Raw genomic sequence first — 22171 nt, forward strand, 5'->3', positions numbered from 1 at the left:
GCCTTTACTGATCTCATACCTTTATGGTTCCAGTTTGGCTGGGATGAGCCATCTTTGCCATTGCCTATGGAGATCTGCAGGGAGAGGGTGTCTAGGATTTGCAGGGGTTACCCAGAAGACTCCTTAAAGCTTTCCATGCAAACCCAAATTCCAGGCTTGCTGAGAAGAGGGCAGAGCCATGACCGGCTCACCGCTGCCTACTTCCCATATTTGTGGCCTGAACTGCGATGGCCTCTGGACACTGCAGGACCTTAGCATTGTGAAGAAAGGCCTCTGGACCGAAAGTGGTTAGAGGAAGCGTGGGGACCTTGAGTGCCAGGAGACAAAGCAGGGGCTAGAGGTCAGGAAGAAGGAGAGATCCCCTTCGTGCCTCCTTCTAAGAAACCCTGAGTGAGAAGACCATAACCGCGAGAAGGGAAGGTAGAACTCAGAGAGACTTGAGGCCATCAGAGCTTCTACCACGAGAGAGACCCGAAACCTAGAGAGGGCATGGAGTTGCCTCAGGTCACACAGATTAACACTGGGAGAAAGCTGGAACCTGGGCTCTTGACTCTGAAGCCATAGGCTGACTTCAATTGGAGGGAAAGAGTGGTATTTATACAAATATAAAATCAGTTTGTGGGTGGGCTCGGTAGCTCACGCCTGTAATCCCAGCACCTTGGGAGGCTGAGGGAAGATTTCTTGAACCCAGGAGTTCAAGACCAGCCTGGGCAACATGGTGAACCCCCATCTCTACAAAAAATACAAAAATTAGCTAGTGCGGTGGCATGCCCCTATATTCCCTGCTACTCAGGGGGCTGAGGTGGGAGGATGGCTTGAGCCTGGGAGGTGGAGGTTGTGGTGAGCTGAGATCACGCCACTACACTCCAGCCTGGGCAACAGAGCAAGACTCTGTCTCAAAAAAAAAAAAAAAATCAGCTTGCAACACCCCATGTGCAGCAGTGTGCCTACAGTGTGCACAAGTCTGCATGCATTTGTGCACACAAGTGAGGTAGTGTCTGCATGTGGTAGTTTGTCCACCTACAGGTTTGTGATGTCTGTGTGTGCAAGCACATCTGTGCACATGGGGGTGGGTCACACACATAGGCACGTGTGTGCCAAAGGGCAGGCACATGCTACTGCCTGTGGGGCTGGTTAAGGAGCAGAGGCCTCCCTGGCCACACCTGCAGGGGTGTCTGTGTTCAGAGCTGCCCTCACGAGGCAGCTGAGCCACGTGGGCCTGGGACTGACCCCACACCCTCAGACAAGCCCAGCCTCTGATGCTGAGCAGCTTCCTTCTGGAGGATCCTCCTGGAGGTGGCACTGCTGAGGCAGGAGGCAGGACCGCAGCCCCCTCCCCACCCCTTCCTTACAAGCTCCTGATGTGATGATAGAAACAATTAACTGGAAGAGACAGCTAATACCCAAGGGAAAACATTTCTACATATGATATCACAACCTTGCTTCAAAAATGGGACTTTACCACGAGGAAATACAGTTTATTATTAGACACATTTTCTTTAATTTAATTATATAAGCTTTGACTTAAAAAATAAAAAAGTACATGGAGAGGGGGAAGGGCTGAGATGTTTAAATCAATCCACTGCATTTCCCGTGCACTCACTGATCACCCGGGACAAATGGCTATACATGGGAGGGTCACTCGGGAAGTCCTGGGAACAGGTCAGTCCCAAACCTATCTTCCAGCCCCCCATAAAACATGGTCACAGGAAAGGCGACTTCAGGAACCACCAGACAAGAGAACCTGGAGGGGCGACCACAGGCCAAGTTCACTGCCACCTTCAGGGGCAGCGGGGACCCAGGCCTGCATCAGGCAATCCATCTCATCCACCAAATCAGCCATGGCACCGTCACGGTGCTACACTCTGCCTGACATGTACACGTACACACACTCTTACACACACAACCTCACACACACATTCACAGAAACTTACACCAGGGAGTAGCCACATAAGCCAGACAGATACCCAAAAGCCAGACCCCAACCCTGTAAATGGCCCCAGGAGAAGAAGGAAAATAAGGCTCGCTCAGTTGACCACCCATAGTCTGCTTGGCTTTGGGCAAATTGCTGACCTCCCCAGGGCTTCAGTTTCCCCATCTTTCAGGGAGGTGAGTGAGATGGTTTCTAAGACCCTTTCCAGCTTTAAACTCTTCTGCCTTAAATCACCATCCTCACTACCTGCCTCCTTTCTCCTATTCTTCCTGAGGGGGTGAAAAAAGCAGGTTCTGGGGTCGGGGGAGCATGGACTCCAATCCCCACCTGCCACTCCCTAAAGATGTGACCCAGGGCAAGTGGCCAAGTCTCTCCATGCCGCCATTTCCCCATCTGTAAAATGGGGAGAACAACCGTGCTATCCACCACACCCCCTGCCCATGGTAAGTGTGAAATTCATGGTTTCCATCATAGTTATAAGTCCCTAGGAGAGACTGTGAAAGGCCCATGCCTGCTTCTCAGGAATGAATCCCTGTGGGTAGAGACGTCCTCACATGCTGGCAGGAAGCAGACACATTAACAGATCCCCATGTCCTCCTCAACCCACTGCTCAGCTGTGCCCTCCTCCACCCTCTTCCCCAGGACCACTGACCCTATGGCCAACTGCAATCCCCTCCACCATGTCCATCCCCCTCCCCAGGTCTGTGGGCCAAGACTACCAGACATTAGGGGACACAGGGGTGGCCACGGAAACCCAGGTATCCATGTCTGTGGCCCAGTGTGCCTGGTGCTGCCCAGATGGAGCGGCCCCAGGTGGCAGGGTAGCTACAGCAGCAGCAAATCTCCGCACTCAGGTACTAATGCAGTAAGTCCTATCAAGACACAGTGAAATGGGGCATAATTTTTGTGGAAAACAATGTGGGTGATGTATGCCCACGACTGGCACACAATAAAACTGTAGTAGAACGCAGAAAAAATGCACCCAGTCAATACAATAAAATCAGCACAAATACACTCGTGTAAGGCAAATAAATCTCCCAATCCAAATATTTTACAGCATGCGTACAAAGAGGAAGTGGAGAAGTATGTATCTGCACCATTCAAGTTTTCCTCAGAAATCTCTAGGGGAAATAAACAAAACGACCAATGAGCCCCTCCTGACCCTCCAAATAAATAAATAAATAAATACCAAGGATCGGGGGCTGGTTTGCATTTCTGGCCTCAGATTTCTTTTGTCGAGGTGATTGGGGGCTGGAGGCCCCCAAATTACCATTCATCTAGCCTTGTTGTGGAAATTTTCAAGGGATTTGCAGTAATTATATGACAAAATGCTTGCAAATCTCACTCATTGCTGAACAGAAACAGGCGGGTCAGGGATTGAACACTTTCAGCTGGGTAATTTGTAAATGTCAATCAGGCAATGGGGCAGAGAGAGAGAGGGAGAGAGAGAAGACGGGGGAGTGGAAGCCAGGAAAATACCGTAGCAACCTCAGTGCAAGAGGCCCCTTTATCCTCCCTTAACCCAGGAATGGAAAGGCCCAGGCCAGAGGCCAGGGAGGAGGGAGGAGAGAGTGGGAGGAGGGAGGGAGGAGGAGGACTAAGAGGAAAGACGGGGAGGAAGTGGGAGAAGGAGGAGGAAAGGGACAGAGCCCAAAGCAGACACAGAAAGGAGGGTAGGACCAGAGGGGAGGGGGCAAAGGTGGGGGGAAATGGAGGAGGAGGGGCTCTGGATGGAGAAGTGAAGAGAGTGAATCAGGAAAAACAGTTTAAATAAAACGAGAGGAGATTAAATTAACTGATACATACATTCCAGGAGGTAGGTCGCAGGCACAGCAATAAATACCAGCTCCCTATCTCCCCTGCTCAAGACAGCGGAGAGAGCAAAATAAAATTAAAAGATATAACAATAAAAATTACAAATGCATCTTGAGGGTCCTGCACTCAAGGCCCATAATGGAGGCTCCGAGCAGAGTAAGCATGGGGCACAGCTCCCATTCAGGCTGGGGAGCCAGGCAAGGTAGGAGCCAGCAGGGACTGTTACATTTTCTGATGGGCTGGGCCAGTTGACTTGCAGAGAGCCCACTGCATGTACGTAAAGAATTTGATGGCTGATGCTTACCATTGTGACAACTGATTTGGCATTCGCTAATTTACAAGCTTTTTCCTGGTCATCATCACCCCTTGACAGAGATGGTTTTACTTCACCTATTTTATAGGCGAGGAAACTAAGACTTAAAAGAGGTCATGGTTTGGCGCAAGATGTCTCTCTAGTTCACAAGTAGAGCAAGGGTTCGAACCTAGGCCCCCTGACTCCACACCCTTTCCACCACTGCCTTCCTGCAGTCTCATCTGAGAGACTGAGTATACTTTCTGATCACATATACAACATACCATCACCACACCATGTGAGTGGTTAACCTGGCAGTTGTGAACACACAAAGACAGCATCCTCTAAGCAGGAGTGTCCAACTCTCCAGATTCCAAAGATCCTTTTTAGCATCCAAAAGTTACTCACTACCCCACCAGCCACATGCAGTCACCTGCACACTAGTGGTTGTACTTCTAACATCTGTTGATTGAGGAAATGCCTGATGACCCAAAGCTACAATAAATCCAGGAACACTTTTAAAGAATTTTAATTTACTCTTCACAATAGTCTTGGAAAAAATAAAAATAAAAATACAGACATCAACACGACAGGGCTTCTGTTGGTCTCCAAGTATAGTTAGGCAGACCTAGTGGTCGAAAGACCTCCATGCAAGAATTCCAGGGCCCCCTCCCGCATGAGGGTCCGCAGTGCAAGGGTCCGGGAACCTCTGATTGAGACTGATCCTTTAAGTAACAGGATCAGGGGGTTATGAATTTGTCAAGGTTGGCCCAGGAAGACTCCCTTAGAGAGGCAAACCCTGAGAAGGGCTGGCAAGGGGAGCAACAAGGCCTGTGTGGGACAAGGGCTAGGAGGGAGGGGGCAGGCTGGCCACAGCACTCCGGCCTCAAAGCCACCAAAGGCCCCAATTTATCCTTTTACCATAATCTCCAAATGGGGTCTGTTGACAGCCACAGGGATACCCCAACAGGGTTGAAAGAAGGTGTTTCTCCCATAGGTTTAAGCTGGAGTCTCTCAGCCCATGCTAGAGTGCATCATTCACTCATCAGAGCAGCAGCCAAGATGATGGGGCACCTCCTGCATGCCAAGCACTGCTCTAGATGCCGGAGCTACAGCAGGGACCAAGGCAGGGGATGAGTACACCTGCTGCCCTGGAACTTACCTTACATTCACCATCTTTTAAGCCTTGAAATGTCCTGTGAGTGGTACAACTATATGCATCGTCTATTGTTGAGTTAAAAGTGTTAACTTGTGGAATGTAAATCAGATGACACTTTTGCAACCCTGTCTGGTATCTCTTCATTTTTAAATGTATTAGAGTCTCAGAAATAAAAGAGGTCTACAAGCCCCTGGAAGGCTCTGAGCAGGGCAGGGGCTGGCACTTGATTAAAGTTGCCATCTATCAGTAATCACTACCATCCTGGATGCCAGAAAGCCTGAGGGCAGCAGAGACACTCGTGCCAGTGCCCCCACCATCCTCTCCACCCACAGCTGACCCACATCCCCTTCTGCCTTCTCCCACTCTGTCAACCAAGATCACAGCTCTGGAATTAAGAGCCCCTGCTCTGTTAATTTATCCTCTGGACTATTTGCTCTTCCCACCCACCTCCTTCCAACAAAAAAAGAATTCTGAGAGAGAGAAGTCATCAGGAAAATGTGCAAATAATCCGCTTAGCTGTGACTGTGGTCGCAGAGTACCACAGATGAGGTCAACACAGAGTACAGTAGCCTTGAGTCTCTCCACCCCAGCACTGCCATTTATTCTGCAAATGGTTTCATCTGTTTGTGCCTCTGCTGCCTCATCTGTAGAACGGTAAACACTAGTAGCTACTCTGGCAGGGCTGTTGTGAAGATTAAAGAACATAATTGTGTGTGTTCTATCAATATTAACTATTATGATGATGATACTCTTCCCTCTGAGACCATAACAGGACATTAAATTTGGAGGCAGGAAGGAAGTTGAGGGCAAAGCTAGAGTCTGCGGCCATTGCCTGGAGACAGCAGAGAGCAGTGGAGTGAAGCGGTCTGCCTGCCCCTGATTCTGGAGTGGCACCTCTCTGAGCCTAGGTCTTCCCATCTGTGGAGTGAGGAGGCTGGACTGGGACATCTGGAAGCGTTTCTGATTCTAGGAGTTAGTGTTGGAAAGAACCAGAGAGGAAGGCAGCGAGGGAACTGGGGACAAGCCTAGATCAGACACAGTCTGTCACCAAAAGTGGGCCGCTGCCTGAGAAACAGCCAGGAATCTCTGAGGCAGGTTTCCCTGCAAATCCCACATCCCAGATGAGAAAACTAAGCCAAGATCACCCGAGAGACACCGTGCCTCCGCCTCCACCACCGCCGCCACCACTACCACAGCCACCACTACCACAGCCACCAGCAGTCAGTAAAACGCCCAGTAACTGAGGAGGGGCAGAGGGTGGAGAGAGTGGCACCCCGCCTGCTCCCCCTGCCATCCTGGAGTCGGGTATCTGCTCCCGTCATGAGCTCCACCCTCAGCTGAATTTAATGAATCTGAGAAAAATTATGAAGTCCCATAAAGCCACAAGTATCATAAAAAGTATAATAAAATTGAGAAAAGCTATTAAGTTATAAATACAACCAATGCATGCAACATCACTCAGTCGGGGAGGAAGTCACTATAAAATAAAGTCATTCCACAAGTGACTAAATCTCTTAATTCACAAGGTACACGCTCCCCTTTCCGCTGTCCCCCCAGGAGTTTGTGTCACGCGAAGTTTCCGCGGCGGAGAGCGCTGCGCGGGGAGACAAAGGGAAGGGACAGGGATCGCGGGGACAGGGACAGGAGCGGCTGCCGGGCTCTGGGTCCCCGATCACCACCAGACGTGTCTCCGAGCAGCCGAGGCAAAGGGAACAGATGGGAAAGGAAAACAGAGGAGCGGCCCAGAAGGGCGGCTTGCTGCGGTGCTGGGGCGCGGACCCGGGAACTCGGGGCGGGCAGGGCACGGGCGCACCCCCTCCTCTCCCCTCCCTCGCTCGAGGCCGGCAGCGCCCCCCGCCCCGCGCCATGCACACCCATTGTGGTGATGAGAGCTCGCGCCCCGTGCCCGTCACGGTCACTGTGCGTCCAATAAAAACAAACTGCCAAGGAGCCGCCGCGATGCGGGGCGGACGCGCGGCCCGGAAAGGGGAGGGGGCCCTAGGAAGAGCTACACCCGCGAGCCGGGCCTGGGCCAGGGGCGAGGGGAGAGGGCCAAGACTGCCCCGCCGCCGAGGGCGCCGATGGAGGCACAGGGGTTCCCGTGGGGCGCCCCGAGAGACACCGTGCCTGGCCGGCGGGACGTGGGCTGGCTTCTCACCCGACGGAGAGAAGCGGCACTCTCACCTTCGGGCACGGGGTCTGGGCTCCGAGAGGGGGCTCCTGGAACACAAGGCAGTGGGGGCAGACGGGCCTGGGCCCACCCCAGGCTGGGAAGGGGTCTGAGCGGGGCGTCCTGACTGGACCCGGCCCTGGCGGACCGAAGGCTCCAAAAGATCTTGCGTTCTCAAAGACTTCTGCAGATCGTCGCCGCCTAAGGCGCCCCAGGCCCGGCTCCACTCATGGGAAGGGTAGGAAAGAAAGCTGGGAGCGCTCTGGGGCGCGGGGCAGAGACAGCGGTGTTGGAGGCGCGCTGTGGAGGCGGCGGGTTCCAGAGGGGAAGGCAGGCCGAGCCAAGGAGAAGAGCCAGGTGACAGGGCAGGATGTCGAAGTGGGAGGTAAAGTCCACCCAGCGACCTACTGGGAGCCCAAAATAACTTTAGTGGAAAATGGGGCAGACAGAGGTTAGGGAAGATACGCTTCCCTAACCTCTGCCTGCCTGGAATGAGAGCACCAGCCAGGGAAGCCCCCCGCCCTCCGCCCCCCGCGCATCCCTGAGGGTCAGCATTCTCACAGCCTTCACCAGTCTGGAAAACTGAGTACCCAGAGCTTAAGGAACTGTCTCAAACTGGGTTTATCTGGGGAGCTGTTAATGGGATGGATTCCTACGGAGTGCAGAGCCCAGGGGAAGGAGCCTTTGCACAAGTGATTTGACTGACTGAGGTGGCGAGGCCAGGGTGGCTCTTCAGGAAGATGGGAATGACGCCGGGAAGCACCAGACCTGAGGTCAGAAGTTCAAGACCAGCCTGGTCAACCCTGGTGAAACCCTGTCTCTACTAAAAATGCAAAATTAGCCGGGCATGGTGTCGGGCCCCTGTAATCCCAGCTACTCAGGAGCCTGAGGTAGAACTGCTTGAACCCAGGAGATGGAGGTTGCAGTGAGCCAAGATCGCGCCACTGCAGTCCAGCCTGGGCGACAAAGCAAGACTGTCTCAAAAAAAAAAAGGAAAGAAAAGAAAGAAAAATACAGATTTCTTAGGTTCCTGCTAAGACTTGCACAGAATTTTCAGAGCAGCATTATTCATGATAGCCAAAAAGTGGGAGCAACCCCAAAGTCCACAACTTTGGGGTGAATAGATAAGCAAAATGTGGCACATCCATACAGTGGAATACTATTCAGCAGCAAAAAGGACTGAACTGATGATGTGTTGTTACAACATGGATGAACCTTGAAATTTTGCTAAGTGAAAGGAGCCAGTCATCAAAGACTGCATGTTATATGATTTCTCATTTATATGAAATGCCCAGAATCTGTAGAAAAAGAAAGTAGATTTGTGATTGCCTACGACTGAGGGGGCTAGGGGAGTTTGGAAAGAACAGCTAAGAGGTACAGGGTTTCTTTTGACAGTGTTCTAAAATTGGTTGTGAAGATGGCCACACAACTCTGTGAATATAAAAGCCATTGAATTGTGCATGTTACATGGGTGAATCGTATGGTATATGAATTACATCTCAATAAAGCTGTTAACAAAACCTTATTCTAAGTGAAAGAAGCCAGACCCAAAAGATCATCCAGAAAAGGCAAATCTATAGAGACAGAAAGTAGATTGGTGGTTGCCTAGGGCTAGGGGACAGGGAGGGGACTGACTGTAAACTGACCCCTGGGATCTTATTGGGATGACAGAAATGTTCTAGAACCGGGTTGTGGCAACGGTTGCACAATTCAATACCTTTACTAAAAACCATTGACTAGTATGCTTAAAATGGGTGAATTTTAGGATATGTAAATTATACCTCTATAAAGTTGTTTTTAAAAAACACAATGGGTGGATTCCACCCCCACAGTTTCCGATTCAGTAGGTCTGGGGTGGCTAGAGAATTTGCATGTTTAACATGTCCCTGATGCTGCTGGCCAGGGAACCACACTTGGAGAACCACTGGCCTATGGAGGTGAAAGGCCAAAGCCAAGAAGAGGGGAGTGGCCTGTTTAAAAAAAATAAACCACTTTGGGCACCAGCTCTCCACACCCACCCACCACCCAATCCTCCAGCTAACCCGGGCAGGTAATAGGGTGAGGGGCTGCACTGGGCAGCAGGGAGCCGGCTGCTCTCCGTGCCTGGCAGACATTCCTCTGCATCAGACAGCAGCAGAGTTAATTTAAAGGCAGACTTTCCAACATCAACCGAAATTGGCAGCATAAATAGGAACCGCTGTTTATTTGCCACTTACCTCTGTCTTGTTCCGCTTAAATACTGAGGGGAAACCAGAGCCATTAGGGTCAGAAGAAAATTACAAACACATAGGGTCTCTGTGGGCGGGTGAAAATGATATTAGAGATGGGGGCGGCGGTGGGAGAAGCAAAAAAAATAGAGGAAGAAAGAAGGGAGGATGGGGGAAAGAAAAAATGCCTTGTACCAAGAGTGCATGAAATAAAATAAAATTAAGTAAAGATCTGTTTGGCGGGTGGGGAATCTTCATCCCAAGAAATATGGGTGGAGTTTGGGAGGAGGGATTTCTGGAGTTATTTTTAAAGCTAGATCAGGGAGAGTGTAAATTCTGATTTCTGTTTTCTGGCCTGATTAGCATGGTTGGGACTGATTCTCTTTCTCTCGGCCATCAGGAAACGAGTCCAGGGAAGGGACAAAAACCAAAGCTAGCATCACTTCCACCATGAGGTATCTCCCCCACCTCTGTGGTCTTAAAGCATCCCTCTTCCTGGGGCTTCACATCCAGGGACAGCCACCTCTTCTCTACCTACCCCCACCCCCTGGAAGAATTAATTGGAGGCAAGAGGAGCACCACATTTATTACCTCCCCTCCTGCTCCACACTAAATCTTGTGGCAATGCTTCTAAAAGTCAATAAAATGAGAAGGAAGATGCGATAAAATTAAGGTGGAAAGTGCGATGGGGAGAGGAAATGGGAATCTTCTTTTTAATTTAGCTTTAATTTTAATTTTTTGTCACCTCTCCAAGCAGCCTTCGTGCTGCTGCAGTGGAGAGGGAGCTGGGGGGAGGGGCTGGTTCTTTTTAAGGACTGGGTGAAGCCACACACTGGCCTGGGTCTTGGTGGCAGGGGTCACGTCTTGAGGGAGCCACAGCTGGGAGCCGGCATGGAGTGGAGGGGCTGCCTGTCAAAATTCTACTGCACTCCCTTCTTTGGAGCTCCCAGAGAAAGCAGCTGATTATGCACTCCCTGAAAGCAGGGACTGTGTCTCGGCCTTCACTTTACCCACAGTGCCTGGCACACAACAGCAGGAGTAGCAGTAATGATGATGATGGTGGTGATGATGAGAGCAAATAGATACCAAGCACTTACTATGTTTCCAGCATTGTTCAAAGCACCTTACACTTACTATTTCTTTCTTTCTTTCTTTCTTTTTTTTTTTTTTTTGAGACAGAGTCTTGCTCTGTCACCCAGGCTAGAGTGCGGCAGCACGAACTCGGCTCACTGTAACCTCTGCCTCCCAGGTTCAAGCGATTCTCCTGCCTCAGCCTCCCGATTAGCTGGGATTATAGGTGCTCGCCACCACAGCCCACCAATTTTTGTATTTTTAGTAGAGACGGGGTTTCACCATCTTAGCCAGGCTGGTCGCAAACTCCTGACCTGGTGATCCACCCGCCTCGGTCTCCCAAAGTGCTGGGATTATAGGCGTAAGCCACCATGTCCAGCCTACTATTTCATTTTACTTGTTACATTAACAATATTCATTAACTTGTTGCATTACAATAGACCCATTTTACAGACGAGGACATTGAAGACAGGAAACTGAAGCACTTTGCCCATGGTCACAGAGCCAGTAGGTCAAATAGGTAGTGGATACTTCTCATGTATCGAGAAATAGACAGTGGATACTTCTCATGTATCGAGTGGATTAATAAACGAATGGATAAAAATTGCATAAGAGGGGTAGGGTGGAAGAAAAAAATTACATAAGAATGCCGACAAAGTGACAGCTATGTAGGTACCAGTGATTCTACGGTGCCCCATCTGCCATCAGTCCATGAATGCAGAGGGGTGCGGAGCAATGCTGAGATAGGGGAAGGTGGGCTTAGTAGGAGGCAGTCAGAGTCTTCCTGGTATTGGTGGGCAAGTCCTTGAAGTTAGACCATCCTTTCCTGTCATGTGATTTCTTTCCCATTTTTAGGAAAGATGAAATCACACACACTCCCCCATCTCCACCCCCAAAACCAGAAGATGTTCTCTCCAGAGTGGCTCAACCATGACATAGAGGGTCTGTGGCTCCAGCTGTGACCCCTTCCCCAAGAACAGGGCGCTGAGGCAGCAGCAGCACTGACCCTCCTTCACCCCAGCACTAGCCAGGTGTCCTGAACGTCTGTAGCCAGACCCAGCTTGGCCTATCAGAGAAGTGCAGATCTGGGAGCTCTCAGGATACTTAGAGATTGCCGAGTGTAGCCCTGCAGTTTACATGCAAGTCTCGGGCAAGAGGACAGGGCTTCCCTTGGGTCTCACAGGTGGCCAGTGGGAAGGCTAGGTCTCTTGGCCTCTCTTCTGTAACCCTGAGGTCTGTCCCATTTCTTTCTACCTGATGGGAGCTCCATCTTCAGTATTTTTTGACTTCATACGTGGGCTTGTATCTCAGTCCTTGATGACAGTCCACCAGGAGGTGAGCAAGAGATAGTTGCTGCTTCCTCTGCATACAGATGGGGAAACTGAGGCTCAGAAGGCTTCAAAGATGTTTCTAGGACCATGTACTAACACCAGTATCAGGCTCTAACCATGCTGCCCAGTGAAGGATTCTGGCTGCTGTCCACCCTCAGCTGAGTATGAGGAAAAACTGTTTTCAGTAGACATTTTCCTCCATCAAGCTCAGGTTCTGAAGCAGTCCTGCCCGCTTCTCTGCCCCACTTCCTGACCACAAGGACCCACCAGGTAACCCGCCCCACCCCAGCATCACCTTCCCGAAGACCTTGCAGCGTTCCTAACTGGGGGAGGCAAGAAAGGATGGACTTCTTTCCTAACAGAGTCCCCATTGCCCCAAATAATGTTCCCCTCATTAAAAAGCCATATTCTCAAAGACCATTTAGTGCCATGGAGAAGAGCACATGAAGTATCTGTAAGTTAGAAAACAAAATGCAAGTTACCAAATGCCATGCAGAATACTATCCTAATTATGTTTTGTTTCAAATACAGTTCATAGGCCGGACACAGCAGCTCACGCCTGTAATCCCAGCACCTGGGGAGGCCGGAACGGGAGGAGTTCTTGAGCCTAGGAGTTTGAGACCAGCCTGGGCAACATAGGAAGAGCCATCTCTACAAAAAAAAATCAAAGAATCAGCCGGGTGTGGTGGTGCGTGTCTGTGGTCCCAGATACTCAGGAGGCTGAGGTGGGAGGATTGCTTGAGCCCAGGAGGTTGGGGCTGCAAGGAGCCGTGATCTTGCCGCTGCACTCCAGCCTGGGTAACAGAATGAGACCCTGTGTAAAATAAATAAATAAATACTGTTTATGCCTATATTTATGTATGCATGGAAGAAAAGTCTGGAGGATATACACCTCCAATGTATATTTGTTTACAATATACATTGTTTACAGTGTTTACAAAATGTTTACAGTGTTTACAAAATGTTTACAGTGGTTTCTGTTTTCTTCCTTATATATTTGTATATTTTCCAGAGTTTCTGCTGTGAATGTGTCCTTTCACAACGGTATAAAAGGAAATTATTATTATTATCTTTTTTTTAGAGATGGGGTCTGGCTCTGTCACCTAGGCTGGAGTGCAGTGGCGTTATCATAGCTCACTGCAACCTCTACCTCCTGAACTCGAGCAATCCTCCCACCTCAGCCGCCCAAAGCACCGGAATTACAGGTGTGAGCCACTGCACCCAGCCAGGAAATTATAAATGAATTTTTAAATTCGGCCTTATTAGGTTTTACATTAAAAAAATACAGACCCCCTTCTAGCTTGCTGGTTCTGCTGCCTTGTAAGCAGCAGCCAGGAACGATTCATATAGGAGCGAGTGTGTGTAAGTGTGTGTTGGGGGTCCCAGCTCCCCCACCCTCTCCCAGTGACTGCTGTTCATCATAACCAGGACAATTAACCATCCCCTTATTATTCACACGTCATGATTACTAATCACCCTTATTAATATCCATGCTTTGCGAAACCAGGAGGCAGCTTGGCTCAGATGCTTGGAACTCCACAGGAATCCAATCCTGACCCCAGGCGAGTCCCTTCCTGCTCTGTGCCTTCACCTCCCCCTGGATCAGGAGGATCTGCTGCTTCCTCATCCCTTCAGTGACCAGGGCCCTCTGCTTCCCTCCTCTGCCAGCTCTTAGAGCCCCACATCCCCGGAAGGCCATCTGAATTCCTAACTCCACTCACCACCTGCGCCACCAACCTCCCTTTACACTGGAACTGAAACAAGGGTCTCCTCCTGTCTTTGATCCTTTTTCCCAAATTACTCACTTTGTTCATAAAATGTACGCTTTCCACCAAATAGAGATGCTATGGCTAAAGACTGAACTTTATGGTTATAACATTTAGTCTATTCTCTAAGCCTTGTTACTTGTTTTGAGAAATCCATTAGCAGTTTCTGTGTTAAGCCAGTTAATGATAACACTGGCCATTTGACTAATATTAAATTCCCTGGCTAATGTTTGGTGCAGATTTATACTATGGGTCCTTTCACCCCCCAGATTTTGTGGTGGTCGTGGCTCTGAGTAACATTGAAATAAACCATGTTATGTATCAATGAAGTGGGTCCAGACTTTGCCACATGTGCACATGGAGAATTTACAGTGCATCAATGTGCCAGCCCCTAAAGGGGGCATTGTAGCTTCTTCTGGCTGGAGGTGAATCCAAGGCAGCCCCAAGAGGTGGCTGCCACCCATCCCTGCTTTGATCATGTTCTGGGTCAGTACACTAGGTACTGACCACCACCCCAGACCCTGTTGAGACAAAGAATCCTGGTTTCCATTCCTGAACGTACTCGTGGAACATACAGGGGATGAAGATAACAACAGTAATTTGAACAAAATACAGCAGTTGCATTTATTATAGCAAGAAATTAGACACCTCACACATATCCAACGATGAGGGAGTGACCAAACAAAATGATCCATCAACATGATGGAATGCCATGTGGCCATTAAAACGACAAGACAGGAGGCCCTGCCACCCCGAAAATGACCGTGTGAGTCGATGTTAGGTAAAAGCAGGAAACCCAGTGGAAGGGCAGTGACACTGGAGACATATATCCCAGGGGAAACAGCTCTGCACCAGCACAGGGGAAACCAGGTTCAAACCTAGGCTCAGCTGTTAACGTGCCTTAGTTGCCCCATTTGTAAAAGAAAATCAACACCCCTGGGCCCAGTGTTGTGGGAGGGCTACAGCAGGTCGCAGATGTGAAAGCCAGTTCATAGCACTCAGGATCTTTCAGACACCTGGTAACAAAAATGCCCAGAAAATCCAGAAAGAACTGATCAGAATGGAAACATGTACAAGTTCTTTCACTCCTTTTTGGAGTAAGTCCATGTAATAAAAAAGACAGGAAATGGTTTGGGAATAGGGGCTCTAGAGCTTTGAAGATTCTCCATGGAGGATGTAGTTGGTGGCCCATGGAGGCTGGCTGGGCTCTAGAAGAATGGGGGAGAGAGAAAATGTGGGCTCCCCAGCCACCCTAGGGCCCCAAAGAGGACCAAAGCCACATCTAACTGGGGGCTGAGAAATCCCAAGCTCAGTCTACAGTGAGAAGGGACAAACATCACCCCCAGCGCGCAGCTCCCAGGAAGCACAGTGGAGCCCGGAGAGTCACCTGGAATTCATCTCCTTCAGAGACCATGAGAGAGACAGAGGAGGAGAGAATCAGAGGCAGAGAGATAGAGGGAGGCACAGCGGAATCAGCCAGGGAAACAGGCCTAAATTATCTCCTCCTTCGGCCCATGTTCTCCATTCCTGCTGCTATCGGGGACTGCTCTGCCAGCCTGCTCCAGGAGCAAGAAAAATAAAATAAGCAGCTCTGACAGCTGGCTGCCTACGCCTCCTCCCTCTCCTCCCCTCCTCCTCCTCCTTTTCCTGCTCTTTCCTCCTCTTCCTCCTCCCCTTCTCTTCTTCCTCTTCCTCCTCCTCTTCTCCTCTTTGTCGTCTTCTTCCTCTTCCTCTTCGTCCCCTCCTCCCTCTCCTCTCTCCCTCCTTCCTCCATCCCCCTGCCCAAACACCATCTCCTGGTATCTGTTCTTCGAAGGAAGAGGGTGTGAGCCGGATGTAATGCAAATACTCTACAGGAATGTTTCTGGCAGGGAGCAGAATCCTCTTCCCTCATGGACCCAAGGATGAAACAGGGCCCCAGACGCCAAGCTGAGGCTGCTCCTCCCTTTCTCTGAAGACAGTTTGGGGACCTCAGATAGGGGGCTCCCCCTCCAGTCTTCCTCCAACACCACCTTCTTTCTTTGAGGAGTGGGAGTGGAGTTAAGGAGGCAAAGTGACGACCTGAGGGAGAAGGGGAGACGGGAGGGGCTCTTCTCTGGGGACATTCCCCTCAGTGTTTCTGAAGCCTGTGATCCCCGCGGTGAAGGAGAAAGGAGGCAAGCCACCCACAGGGAGGCAAGCCACCCACAGGGAGCAAAGCAAATCGGGGATTCAAGGGAACAGTTTTGTAATTATCCAAATAATTCAGCCTCCTACTCTTTTCCCAACATATCCCACTTTTGTTTTAATAATCCAGGAATTGGGAACAACGCCCTTTCCGTTTTACCGCACTTACCCTTTGCTCTAGGAAAGCAGCCTATTCACAGCCATTTCACGGCTGTGTGCCCAGCTTTCTCACTGAAGGCCTTTGCCCATGCCATTCCTCCCACCGCATCCCCTTCCCTTCTCCACCTGTAAGTCTGAGCCCACTGAGAAACTCGGGTTAATGCTGCTCCTTCTTCACAAAGCCTTCTTGGAATCTCCCAGCCAGAAAAGCTCTTTTCGTCTCTGCTGTCCTGGAAAGGACATTTACTCTGGGATTTTCAGCTCACACCATATCTCCAACTGGATGGCATCCTCTCCATGATCCTTTCACCCAATCAATCAATCAATGAGCTGAGAAAGAATTGGGGTGGGGAGATGGCAGTGGGGGGGAGCACAAAATTGCCCAAATCCTCGTTAACTGAGACTTGGACAGGCTTGGACTCACAGTTGGAGGCACCTGACACAGATTATCCCATGAAGGTTGCATGTCCACCCCACAGGCTAGGTCCTCTTACCATCCCATCTTGCCCCAGACACCCCCAGCTAGTGAGGATTTGAACCCAGCCTGGCCAAGTCCAACACCCACTCTCTTTCCACTCCACCACACTGCTTCCTACTGCCCCTTTCCTGGGGAAGAGAGGTTAGAAATGGGTATATGGCCGGGAGCTGGCTCTCCTGGCTCTTTGCTTCTTCATCCTCAGGCCCAAGCTGCATCCTGCCTGGCTCCACCCCTCAGTCAGCTGGTTGGGGAGATGGGGCTGGGGAGCCCTGGGCACTAACAAGTATTCATGCAGGTAAGCAGGTACCAGGAGCCAGGAGGGGCACATCAAAAACCTCTAGAACAGGCCAGGTGTGGAGCTGTAATCCCAGCACTTTGAGAGGCCAAGGCGGGCAGATTACCTGAGGTCAAGAGTTCGAGACCAGCCTGGCCAACATAGCAAAACTCCGTCTCTACTAAAAACACAAAAATTACCCAGGTGTGGTTATTTTTCCCTGGGTTGTTCTGTAGCTTGGCAGCAGGAATTAAGACTAACAGGAAAGGGGTCAGTTGTGGAGAGGTGCATGGAGAAGAGGATGTTGGAAGAGGGGAGCAAGGACCCCCAACCTCTGCAGACAACCTTGCCCAGCCCAGAGTTGAGGTAGGGGGAAGGGTTGATCCCATCTCCATCTCTGAGAAAGATTTATTTCTTCACTTCCCTAAGGTCTTTGGAGAAATGCTGCAACTCTCGGCCTGGCCCTCATCTCCACACCTCTGCCAGCACCTCAGTTCCAGCCCCAGGGCTCCAGGGACAGACTCCTAACATGAACTGCCAGGATACCATATATCCATCCATCTGACAGCTTACCTGAGCTCAGACGGCCTGCAAACTGGCAGGACAGGAGGGATGCCCCGCGTTTGGTGTGCTGAGTGCCTTTGTGTGTGTGATCTCATTCAAGGTTCCCAACTCTGAAAGCAGACATGATTAGCCCCTTTCACAAAAGGAAGCAGAGGTCTTAGTGACTTGCCCAAGGTCACATGCCTAAACAGGGACACAAACCTGCAGGAAAGATGGAGCACAAATGCTGGGGTCTCTGATAGTGGTGCACACATGCACACATGTGCGCAAATACATGCACACATGTGTACCCCAAATCATTTAAATGGACCATTCCCCTCTGTGTGTGATGTAGTTTACAAATCCCCTGTGCTCCCATGCATTATCTCAGTTGGTTTAACAACAGGGTCCTGTGGTAACAGGCAGGGCAGATGTCATGAACCCATTTCTCAGATAAGGAACCCAAGGTTCAAAGAGGGTGAGCAATCTGCTCAAGGTCACACTCTCCAGAGCTTTCATCACAATAATACTGACAAACTCCACCTCCGTTCACATTTGTTAAATGCAGGAGCTGGGTGCTAAGCACCTTCCATGCATCTAACATTCATGGTCATCCCGTGGGGGAGACATTGTTATTATTCCCATCTTACAGATGATGAAACTGGGACTTAGAGGTGTTAGATGATATGGGGCAGCCACATAGAGTTAAGCCCCAGCCAGCCTGATTTTTACTCCAGGAAACTCGCCCAGGACGGGAATCTTATTCACCTGGGCCCCCGAGTCCCAGCACCTAGACCAGTGCCTAGCTCACATGAGGTTCTCACTGAGCGTTTGTGGAACATTTGTTAACCAAATAAATCTGCCCCCAATGCCCTTACCCTCAACTTCCTCCTCCCAGACCTTTCCCTGCCCATCTCCTGACTCCTCGAATGTCTCTAGCGAACCATTCGAGACCTCTCCCCCAGGAGTCAAGGGTTACAGACCCCCTCAGTCCCCGCAATGGGACCGGGAAGTCAATTCACCACCTCACTCTCCTATCCCTATTAGCATTCAGGGATTTGTAGTTTGTCCTTAAGGTTCTCCCTTGCCTCAGTTTCCGCCCCTGGCACCAGATGTGAGGGAAGTAGGCAAGCAGACTGCTGGAGAAGAGGTCCCCTGAAAAGCCCACCCCTCTGCTTTCTTGTCCCACAAGCAAGTGCTGGGGATTTCCTTTCTTTCTCTCTAGATCCCGCAGAGCCCCAGACAACGGACGAGACAAAGAGCGGGCAAGCGGAGCAGTCAGGCCCAGCTCCAAGGCATGCATTTCCAAACAGGGAAAATGTGGACATCTGAGGACAGGGTCTCTCAAGGATACTCCCCCAAGTGCAAGGTTTGGAGGCCCCTTTTGGAACACTGCCAATTCCAGCTGCCTCCACCCCCAGGCACCAATCACTCAACAGCACTGAGTGTTTACTGGGCCTGCAGGCAGGGAAATAATGCAAGATGCCACTTCTGCAAACTGGCAGGACAGGAGGGATGCCCTGCATTTGGTGTGCTGAGTGCCTTTGTGTGCATGATCTCATTCAAGGTTCCCAACTCTGAAAGCAGAAACGATTAGGAAGCAGAGGTCTTAGTGACTTGCCCAAGGTCACATGCCTAAACAGGGACACAAACCTGAGGCCTTTGGGTCCTGTGCCTGGGTCTTGCTCTCCAAGCAAAGCTGATCCTTCAGTCACATCTGCCAAGGCTTCCTTTCCTACCAGCTGCAGGCATTGTAAACAAGCCCCCATGCCTCTTACCCAGCCCCCTTGTCCAAGGGCAAGGCAGATGGCCAAACCACTCCTGGGAGACCCCAGGTCTACAGCCCTAGGCTTTAGTGGTCAATGAGAGGACAACCTTCCCCAGGCCCTTAACTGGCTGAGGGGTGCCGGGCTGCCCCACCAGGGCCTGCTGATGTGCCCCCCCCCAACCCCATCCCTCCCCTCCAGCTGCCCTCTGGTCCCTCTGCTCCTCCCACTGCCCCGCTTTCAGCCCCGACCCAAGAATGACCAGGAGTCACGGGTGGAGGAGCAGAGTTCCTGGTCCCCAGCCTGGCTTATGACATCTCCGGTGCCCCTTGGCCTACCCTAGGTCAGGGTGTCAAGTCCAGTGAGACCAGCCTCCCCTCAAAGCCATCCAGCCCTGCCCTCTGGCCACTAGGCAGCCACATGCTCAGAGGATTGTCCAATGTCAGAGCGCCATCTAGTGTGAATGATGGGCACTGCACCCCTGCCTGCCGCCGCAGCTCACCCACTTGGCAGGACCTCTCATGGGGGTGGCCGGGTGCAGAAGGGGAGACGCCCTCAGACTCACAGAGGGCGCCAAATCTAGACTTCTGACATAGTGTCCAGATGACACTTTTCCTCCAGTCATGGGAGAGACCCTAGAATCCAGTGAGGGCAGTCCCCTTGCAGTGTGAGAATGTAGGATGACACTGCCTGCAGGGCCCTGACTTAATCACTATTTGAAAGGCTTAAAATGACCTTTCGAAGAGCCTAATCTCTTTGCACTATTTTGTGTGCACTGGTGAAAAGTAAACTTTCTAAATCGGCCATAATTTGGGTGACCTCTTTTTGGCAAATCTTAAACAAGAGCCTCAAAGAACAGGGGCTAAGGCATTGTCAGACCCAGAAGAGGCCCCACCCTGTGCATGAAGCCTGCACTCCATGCCTTGCTCAATCTGTTTCATGGGTCTCTCTCTCTCTCTCTCTTTCTCTCTCTCACTCACTCTCCTCTCTCTCTCTCTCCATCCTTGATCAGCCTGATGGAGTCAAAAGACCACTAAGTCCAGGCAGGGAGGTCAGGCTGATCTGGGTTTGAATCCTGGCTCTACATGAGCTGTGTAACCTTGAGAAATTCACTTGAAATTTCTAAGCCTTGCTTTCCCCATCTGTAAAATGGGGTTGTGATGAGCATTGTGTGAAATAACAAGTTTGAAGCACTCAGCAAAGTGTCAGCTGCTTATCAGAGGCTCAGTAACTGCCAGTCTCATCCTCCTCATCTCTCTCAGGGCCTCCATCGCTGAGTCAGTGTCTCTCTGGGGGTCCGCTTCTGCAGCACCTGGCACAGGGTCTCCATCATTCTCTTGGTCTCGGAGCACTGGCCACACTGCACCTTGCATCTCACACTGCATCCTGCATGTCCATTTTCCATGGTTATATCCATCTACTCCCACCCACCTGATCCATGACTCGGAGCTTCCTAGGGTCTCTGTTTCTCTCTTCTTCCCCTCCGGAAGCCCAGCCCAGTTTTGAGCCCATGGCAAGTGTGTATCTGCCTGCAGCTGAACTGAATGTTCCCAGGCACAGTTAGAGAAGCCTGTTCTGCAATCCAGGAGCTGAACCAACACATGTTTCTAGCCCTGTCAAAACATACATTTTGGCCAGGTGCAGTGGCTCGTGCCTATAATCCTAGCACTTTGAGAGGCCAAGGCCAGAGGATTGCTTGAGGCCAGGAGTTTGAGACCAGCCTGAGCAACATAGGGGGACCCAGACTCAAAATATATACATACACATTTTCTCTCTCAGTAAAATGGTATTGAAGCTCCTGACTTGCACAATTGTTAAAGGGATTAGAGAGAGGGCATTTGCAAAGGCATTCATAAAGAGTATAAAACACAGTAGGCCCTCAAAAAATAGAACTTATTGCTATAACAGCTAGGGAGGCCGTGTTGATGTTCAAAAATATGTCCAGGTTGGGCGCAGTGGCTCACACCTGTAATCCCAACACTTTGAGAGGCTGAGGTGGGCAGATCACTTGAGGTCAGGATTTCAAGACCAGCCTGGCCAACATGGCGATACCCTATCTCTACTAAAAGTACAAAAAAATCAGCTGGGCGTGGTGGCGTGTGCCTGTAATCCCAGCTACTTGGGAGGCTGAGGCAGGAGAATTGCTTGAATCCAGGAGGCGCAGGTTGCGTGAGCCGAGATTGCACCACTGCACTCCAGCTTCGGTGACCAAGCTGGTCTCAAAAAAAAAAAAACAAAAAAAACAAAAAAAAAACCGGGTCCAAAGAAGACAGGATGAGTAGTATAATCTCAATTGTACAACTTCAAAAGAGACACCAGGGCAAGGAGGCAGAAGGCAAGAAGGGAATGGTGGGACACGATTAATATTGGCCAAGATTATAACCCAGTCAGGGTCTCGTCAACAATTTAAGAGTAAGGCATCCCATAGGCCAGGGGTAACCAGGTGGAGAGAATCCTCTTTCCACCGGATAGGGATGGGAAATAGGTAAAGCGGGATGGGGAATGAGAGGCGAACAGCCTCTTTATTAACACAATTATTTTATTTACCGAAAGGTAATCATCCTAAGTGAGGTCAACGGCGGCTGGCACAGGACCGGCCCTGCAGGCGGCTGGGCCACGTTGCCATGGTGACGGAGCCCGCTCACTTCCAGCAGCTGCAAGGGCTGGAGAATCCTGAGGAAGGAGACCCCAGGTCTCTTTTCCTTCCCCCAAAAGGGGCTGAAGGAGACCTGCAGGTGTTTGCATTCCCCGTCCCAGCCCCCAAGAGACAGACTAAGAGCCCCTGGGGAAATGTCCCAGCCCAGGTTCGCAGGGGGTCCATCCTGGAGCACAGGGGTCTCTGCGGGCATCATCTCATTCTGTCCTACAATAACCCTGTGAGGAAGAGGCTACGCATCACCTGACCATTTCACAGAAAGCTGTGGCTCAGACTGTCCGCAGATGCGCAGCATGTGGGGATTTGGGGGCTGGGGTCTGAGGCCTGGGGCACCATTTACATTTGCCTCAGAGTCAGGGCTGTGACAATGACAGAATTAAACCTA

The sequence above is a fragment of the Pan paniscus genome, chromosome 19 (assembly GCF_029289425.2).
Source record: "Pan paniscus chromosome 19, NHGRI_mPanPan1-v2.0_pri, whole genome shotgun sequence".
In the NCBI taxonomy this organism is placed as follows: Eukaryota; Metazoa; Chordata; class Mammalia; order Primates; family Hominidae; genus Pan; species Pan paniscus.